Genomic DNA, 9,129 nt, shown 5'->3' with positions numbered 1-9,129 from the left:
GTCGTACTTAGGTTATCAGATCGCAGATAACGATAATTGTAGTTACCTATGTACTATGTAGGTACCTACTTATCTATATAAGTATAAAGAAATCATCATTGATTATAATTTATAATAGCAGTTGAAAAATATTAAAAATACATACCTAGGCACAATTTTTTTTTATAAGCATTTAAAGTTCGATTTTTCGTCAAAATTTAACAATTATTTTGTAGTTAAAAATTTATAAAATATTCAACTTTTATAGCTAAGGATTGAAAATTTAAAACATGGTTCAACGTAAATAGGTTATATTATACTTATATATAAATTACTTTATTCACAATAATATCATCAAATATACTTATTATAGGCTGACTGACCGTCTCCACTCTTCACTCAACATCGTTTTTTCTTATACAATGATATTATATCATTGAATTCAAATTTTACACCTTCCATTACAGTGACCCACTTTTAACCTACTGTACAGCAGAGTGATACCCACTTGCCCATTTATTTTATTTTTAGGTTTTTTTGTTACATCTTGTATTAATTATATATGATATATAATTATATTTCGTTAGTTATATTTTTAAACGAAAAATCTAAATGTTTTATTCCGTTTTATCATATTGTCAAGATATGTCACGATGTATTGGATGGGGGAGAATATCTGATAATATGATTAATGATTACAAATGGCATTGTAAATACTTACATTTACATAGCCATTAACCATGTTATCTAACCCTCTTAAACTTTAGGGTCTTATACATGAAATAATGTACTGACAAACGTACACGTTCAACGTGGTTGAATAAAAAATATTCGACACGTGCAGTGTGCCAGTGTGTAGGAGGTGACGGCACCGTTTGACAACGTATCGAACAATCAGCCTGTCAACAAGTTATTCCTGATACATTGTTACAATGTTACAATAGTAGTTGAAAAATATTAAAAAAACATGAACACAATAATTTTTTTATAAGCATTTAAAGTTTGAATTTTCTTGTGAAAATTTCAAATCAAATAAATTATTTTGAAGTGACATTACCCCAGCACCTGGATTTAAAAGTTAGAATTCTGAACTTCCTTGTAAGTGAAAAGTGACAAAAAATGTTATCATGGTTACATTTCATTACAAAATGGTTACATAACCGTGTGCAATCTTGGTACAAAAATTTAGAACTTGAGTAGCTAGAGTGAGGAGCTGTACAATTACTATAGCAACCTAAAAATCTCAAAATACATATTATATACGATTTTTAATATTTCAAGTTCAAATTTTAACAAAATTGAATATCTAAACAAAAAATAACGATTTTAGTAATTATTTATTAATTGGAGAGACTTGATACAAACATTTTGCCATTACGCGTATTGTCACGACGATACATATGTTATTATTTATTATACACATAATGACATTTTTAAAATATTTTATTTAATTTTTACCTATTTAATTACCACGAACTGAGGAACCTATTCAAACATTTCAAACCGTTCTACCACATAATAGATAATAATATAATGTTTCTAGAGCACGTCGATATTAAATAATGTTATAATAATTACCTATGATAATAGCCAATACGTATATAAAATATGCGATTTGCGTTGGCAGGTGACAACGGACAACGGCTTTAGGGTACCGCATAATAGTTTACTAAATTAAATGACGTATAATATAATATTATGATTATTTTTATCAAAATAATGCTATGATTTTCAGTTTTAAGGATGGGTACTGGGTTCTGATAGGAAATTGTACACAGTTGGTACTTTCGGGAGGTTTAAGGGACCTCACCACCACGTCTTTTTTTGTCAAATACTACTGTTTCTAATTCCAACGATACGTGTCGACAATTATCACGATTTGCATTCTGACAAAATATTCTATTGTTCGAGCTACATTTTTAATTGTTGTAATTAAAATTGCAATACATATTGTAAAAAAATTCAAAATGTCTAACTTAAATATTTAACTAACTAAATACAATTTTAAAAATGTGCCTCTATGGATCCCTCGTACATGTTGTGGAAAAAAAGAATATTTTGTCAGAGTGCAAATCGAGGTAATCGTTGCGACAATGTGACGTATTGTTGGAATGAGAATTGTATGTTTGAGTGAAAAATGAACATATAACACACAATATTACAATATATATCCTTATAGCTAAGGATTGAAAATTTAAAACAAGGCTCCACGTAAATAGGTTATATATAAATTACTTTATTCACAATAATATCATCAAATATACTTGGTAATATCATAGGCTGACTGACCGTTTTCGCTCAGAATCGTTTTTCTTATACAATGATATTATATCATTAAATTCAAATTTAACACCATCCATTACAGTGACCCACTTGTAACCTACTGTACAGCAGAGCGACATTCACTTATCCACCTTTTTCTTTTTAAATCTAAGATTTGAAAATGTAATATAAGATTACTCATAAGTTTGTCTACCTTTATCAATAAAAAAAATGTCTACAAGAAACTTAAATTAAATTTTTATGAGCGTCTGAAATTTATATTTTTACAACATTTGATATCCACTCGATTTTTCATGTAACAATTTTCTTATTTTGTTGTAATTAAAAAACGTATGACTGTAGATACTTGAAAATTTCACTGAATGTGTATATTAGCATTTTCTATACACGATCACATTTTGAAAATAATTTGACTCTTTTTGAGCTGTTTACGGACATAGTCAGTTTTCAATTTTTTTAGTTTTTTTTTCTAAAAATATCAATAAAATTTTATTTGATGGGTAAAAAAGCATGAAAATGTAATGCAAGGCTCCTGATATAATGTTACAATAGCAGTTGAAAAATATTAAAAATACACACGCATAATTTTTTTTTATAAGCATTTAAAGTTCGAATTTTGACAAAATTTATCAAATTTAAAATTTAATAATTATTTTGTAATTAAAAATTTATTAAATGTTCATAGCTTGGGATTGAAAATTTAAAACAAGGTTATATATAAATAACTTTATTCACAAGTAAAGACACTCGTTGGCCACATAAAATTAATATTAATGTTTTTCTGAGAATTTTCAATTATAATAATATTATTTAATAGGCAATATTATCACTGAAACAAAATATAATGTAATAATATTATAAAAAGTACAAAATCAAAATATTGAAGCATGTTGTACTGTTAAAAAACTTGAATTGAGAAATAAAAAAAAAAAACGTATGCCAACGGCACGTAGTGTTCCCAAGCGGTCACCCATCCAAGTACTAACTACGCCCGACGTTGCTTAACTTCAGTGATCGGACGAGAACTGGTGTATTCAACGTGGTATGGTCGTTGGCGAAGAATGATAAATATCTGAACATCTATAATATGCGTTACTGATGATATATAGGTAGATATATTATTATATTATTATAATTAAATTATATTAAATTATAAAAACAATCGAATTTCGAGAGTCTAATAACTAATTAGATTATATTATTATAATGTATGCATAATGAATAAAGACCGTACGCTTAGTATATCCAAAGTACATTATTTAGAACTGTGTTCTTATTTTATTAATGTTATTATTGCTATTATTAACGATTGAATATTAAAATAATTAATTACTAAAAAGTATTACAAAAATATGTGTCGTAATGTATTTGTGTAGAAGTAGCCAGTAAGTAAGTACCTATATATGGCTATTTGTATTCAAATACTTTTTCAAGTACCTACTAAATAGGACATAAATACTTAGTACTTACTATATTATATTGACTATTAAGAATTATTTGAGTTAATTTAAATTTTTAAATACTAGGTACTATATTGAACACTAGGGTATTGTATAGGTAATTCTTTTTCAACTTTCAGTTTGAAATATTTGGAATTTATTATTTAGTAAAAATAAACGATCATCACCATAAATAATACAACTTTCTTCAATAAAATGTGTTCATCTTGAATCTTGACAGTTATTTTAAATTATTTAAAATTTATTGTTGGTTTTTTTTTTTTTTTTTTTATTTATTTAGGATATTTACAATCTATACAGTTTGTACAATAAGTAAATTTTATAACATAGGTAATAATATTAGTGCATGATTGAATAACTTGAGGGGGGAAAACCGTCCATCAACAGTACCTCCTATAATTGTTAGTTAATAAATATTAGATATTGTTAGTATTATTCAATAATAAGGCCTAGAACTACAAACAAGTTATATTTATGTCATATTTTATAAGCCTATAGGTATAGTAATATATTATTATTTATTATACATTTTTCTTTTTTTATAATTAAACAAAGTCCGCGGCATAATATATATATATATACTACAGTTGATAATTATTTTGAATTACAATATATTTGTAAATAACTTAAATTTATAAGTTAAGCTCTCAAACAAAACGTTTGTGATGATATTTAAAAATAGAAAATACATAGTAGGCCGCATTACCACAATTAAGGAGTAGGTATAATATTTACTAATTGATACAAAAAAAAATTATAAAAATAAAACTTATCTCAAATACTTCTAAAACATTATTTTAATTTTTAATAATAAGTACCCACTTAAATACCTATTATGTAATTTTTAAAAGTATATTTTACAATACTGAAAATAACTCACAGTAACAGGATAATGAAAAAAAAATGTGTGAGGGCGTCTTCACTCTTTTCTACATATCTTTTCTACGTTGTAGGCGTTTGGCGTAATGATATTACGGTGTGTAGAACTGTGGAAGGTGGAACAATAACATTTTATTATTAAGAGGATGTCAGCGCAATATTTGTTTTCTCTCTCAGACCCACGCACTACATAATATTACCTAAATAAAATGCGCTTACATGTAAAATAATTTTTATGATTTTTGAGCAACCTTATTAAAGTGAATTTAACTATATTACAAAAATTATAGAGAATAATATTTTTAAGGGTTTGATATATTATCGGTATTGTGTTTTATTATTATTTGACTTTATATTCTACTTAAAATTTAAAAAATAAATTTGAATGGATATTAAATTGTCTTAAGACAATATTTAGACAAATAGATATGTCTACCCTCAAAAATATTATTTTACCTATATTATTTTTGAAATATATGAAACTATGAAAAATTACATTAATATATACATGTATGGTTAATGGTGGTTCTTAAGGAGTAGTGTATATAGGTAATTTATACTTTAAATTATTATTATTATTTATTTGTTTATATTTGTGTATTTATTGAAAAAAACAAAAAGATAATAGTGTGCTAACTACGATTTAAATCAACAATCTAGTAGTTATACTAAATTAACAATTTAGATATTAAAATTTTCTCTCTCGAATTGTCTGGTAATTTATCAGTTATGACTACATTGTACCATTATGCATTACTTTAGATATATACCTAGTATTTCAATGTATATACTCATTCATATACTACATTCAATTAATTTGTATTTATTTGTATTTTGTAATTATTATTAAGTATTGTAAATTGTAATAATTTCGTATGAATGTATTGATTTTACAATGATGTGTGTTTTTTTTTTTATTTTTGTGTCTGTCATCACCTTTTAGGACAGTAAAAGTGCTTGGATTTTCTTCAATAGTAACTTTTCTGATAGGAAAGTGAATCTAGTTGGTACTTTGGGGAACAATTAAGGAAAAACGGGAATTTTTACGCAAAATCTGTTTTCGAGAAAATCGATTTTGGTTTTTGGTGTAACTCTAAAACAAATGACCGTAGGGACCTGAAATTTTGACTGAATGTTTATATTAGCATTTTCTATACACCATAAAATGTACAAAATTTTTTTACTCTTTTTGAGCTGTTTACGGCCATTGTCAGTTTTCAATTTTTTTAGTTTTTTTTTCTATAAATATCAATAAAATTTTATCTGTTGAGTATAAAAGCTTGAAAATTTAATAGAAGGCTCCTAGGTTATTGTTTCAAAGGCAGATGAAAAAAATTAAAAATCCTTAGTCACAGTTTTTATTTATAAGCATTTAAAGTTCAAATTTTGACAAAATACGGAAAAATCACGAAAAATAGCAAATTATTTTGAGTTTAGAATTCATAAAAATTTTTCTTTTTAAATCTAAGATTTGAAAATGTAATATAAGATTACTCATAAGCTTGTCTACCTTTATCAAAAAAAAAATGTCTAGAAGAAACTTAAATTAAATTTTTGTGAGCGTCTGAAATTTATATTTTTACAACATTTGATATTTACTCGATTTCTCATGTAACAATTTTCTTATTTTATTGTAATTAAAAAACGAATGACTGTAGATACTTGAAAATTTCACTGAATGTTTATATTAGCATTTTCTATACACCATAAAATGTTGAAAATATTTTGACTCTTTTTGAGCTGTTTACGGACATTGTCAGTTTTCAATTTTTTTAGTTTTTATTTTCTATAAATATCAATAAATTTTTATTTGTTGGGTAAAAAAGCGTGAAAATTTATTATAAGGCTCCTGATATATCGTTCTAATAGCAGTTGAAAAATATTAAAAATACATAGGCACAATTTTTTTTTATAAGCATTTAAAGTTCAAATTTTAACAACATTTATCAAATTTATAATTTATTAATTATTTTGTGGTAAAAATTTATAAATTTTTAAATTTTATGGCTAAGGATTGAAAATTTAAAACAAGGCTCCACGTAAATAGGTTATATATAAATTACTTTATTCACAATAATGCCATCAAATATACTTGGTAAAATCATAGGCTGACTGACCGTTTTCGCTCAGAATCGTTTTTCTTACACAATGATATTATATCATTGAATTCAAATTTAACACCATCCATTACAGTGTCCCACTTTTAACCTACTGTGCAGCAGAGCGACATCCACTTATCCACCTTTTTTTTTTCCATTTACTACAATAAACAAAAGATTTTTCATTAAGATGACGCTATACCCGCATGCGTTGTCTCCGTCTTACATTATTTGGATAACATAAATAAAATTAAAGTTATCAGTTTGAGAACGTTAGGATATTTTTTTTTTTTCATTTAATTATTAAAAATTATTTGTAGATGCTATCAAAAAAATAAAAACGCTACGACACAGATAAAGTTGTTCCCTATGCGTTGTGGAATTTTAGTAATTTTACTATAAATACCGAGAGAATGGTTTTATCCCGCGTAAAACCGTTTTTTGCTATGTTGTACATTTGTAAGACGGAGACAACGCATGCGAGTATATAGCGTTTTTAGTTATTAGTTATTAGTTTTTATTTTATGGTAAGCATGGGGTATCACTTGTGATAACTGATAATATATTCTTGAGTAGCAACAATTCAGTACAGTAGAATCCGCCTATTACGATCTTCAATAGACCTAGATAATCAGATCTTTATATCCGGATGTCAAAAACATACTGTGCGTCTGTGCATACGTGAGATATAAAACTAACTAAGTATAGGTACATGACTGGGAAATGGGAATCGATGTATCTGGAATAATATAAATATCGTGATAAGCTGATTATACTGTGTTACAAAAGTATTTTAAAAAATAAGGATATTAGTCATTAAGTAAATATAAATTCACGAAAAAATATAACTGAAACACATTATTTATTATTATTATTCAAAACTATTATTTGATAGTACCTAGAGAGTTGAAACGTCCCAGGAATAGTTTTTAATAAAATATTACTGTAATGTTTCCATAGGCGCAAATATGGAGGGCTTTAGGGACTAAGCCCCCCAAACATTTCCTACATTTTGTATTAAGCTTATCTAATATCCTAAAGTAAGGCTTTAGCCCCCCACCCCCAAACCCCAAACGCTATTTGCGCCTATGAGTGTTTCAAAAACACTATTCAGGTAATATAAATCTGTTACATAATGTTTTATACATTGTTATAAGCAACAAATCAGAAATGGTTTCTTTGATGTTTTTGAAACTTGTAGCCATTCTAAGTAAGATCCATAGGAATGTTTCAATGTTTTTTGGGAATGTTCTTTTTAAATAACTGGAACAATATTTTGGACAGTGGGTGTACTTTATGGTGTGGTAATGTGGTACAATGATGGATCTAGGAGAGGGACTTGGCCAAACCCTCCCACACATATTATTAATTCTCCAATTTTCAGAGGGAAATTTACATAAACATTGACCTAATAATTGACCGTTTTGGAAAAAGCGACAATATGAAAACATGTTTGGATTTTGTTATTTAATATAATTTATTATAATCATTAATCGATGTATTTTGTTAAGATTATAATACTTATAATCGGAAAAAAATTTAAATTTAGAATAAAGAGTATATTGTAATTTGTAATTGTATTTGTGTTGTGAAAAAAATGTTGCCCCCCTCCCAGATCTTTGCTCTGGATCCGTGCTTGATGTGGTATCATAAAACATAATATTTATATAGTTTATCATTATCATTACAATTTATTATTATGTTATTATAATACATAATAGGACCTACCTGATGCCAAATGCCCTAGCATTTTATTACCTACTTATATGGTGATAAATGGAAAAACATAAGTATATATATATGTAACCATTTATAAATATAAGCTAAAAAGAATTTAAGAAAAAACATATATACCTATCATTGTGAAATCAATAGATTCGCTCATAATCTAAAAAATGTCAAGGGGGGGATATATCTCCCTAATTTCCCTCCGTAAATATGCCTAAATAAACAAAATATAGAAAATCGATTGAGGAAAAATAGTTTATTTACGGGAAGGTATACCCAACTTTGAAAACATATATATATATAAAACCAAATACTTTTCCAAATAAATTATTTGGACTTTTTAATTTGTACCCACTTAAGTACCAAACTAGATCCAATTTACTATACCAATATATCAGAAACCACATTCAAAGTTAAAAATTGAAATATTGTAGGTGATGATATAAACAAAAATTAAAAACTCATCATTTTGTACAATTAATACATTCCTTGCTCCACTCAGAATCTAAAACTGCCATGATGTGTTCAAAGTATAAAACTATAAAATAATTAATAATTTTATAATAACTATAGTTATAGTATTATAGTACTTATCCATATATTATATTAATATTGTGGATTTATGCAAGTGGATTTACGAGTTTATGCATAACTGTATAAGGTCTAAGGAGTATCAAAACAGATTCAGTGAACTAGCTAAA

At 26.3% G+C, this 9,129-nt stretch overlaps 1 non-coding gene across 1 annotated transcript; it reads right to left on the bottom strand.

The window, feature by feature from the left end:
• Positions 1-3,199: 3,199 nt before the first annotated feature.
• LOC132937611 (5S ribosomal RNA) lies at positions 3,200-3,318 on the bottom strand. Its single transcript, XR_009663732.1, has one exon. It is a non-coding gene; the product is annotated as a 5S ribosomal RNA (ribosomal RNA).
• Positions 3,319-9,129: the final 5,811 nt, after the last annotated feature.

This window comes from Metopolophium dirhodum, chromosome 1, assembly GCF_019925205.1.
Source record: "Metopolophium dirhodum isolate CAU chromosome 1, ASM1992520v1, whole genome shotgun sequence".
Classification (NCBI taxonomy): domain Eukaryota; kingdom Metazoa; phylum Arthropoda; class Insecta; order Hemiptera; family Aphididae; genus Metopolophium; species Metopolophium dirhodum.
The sequence above is the reverse complement of the archived record's forward strand: the minus strand, read 5'-3'. Positions and strand labels throughout refer to the sequence as shown.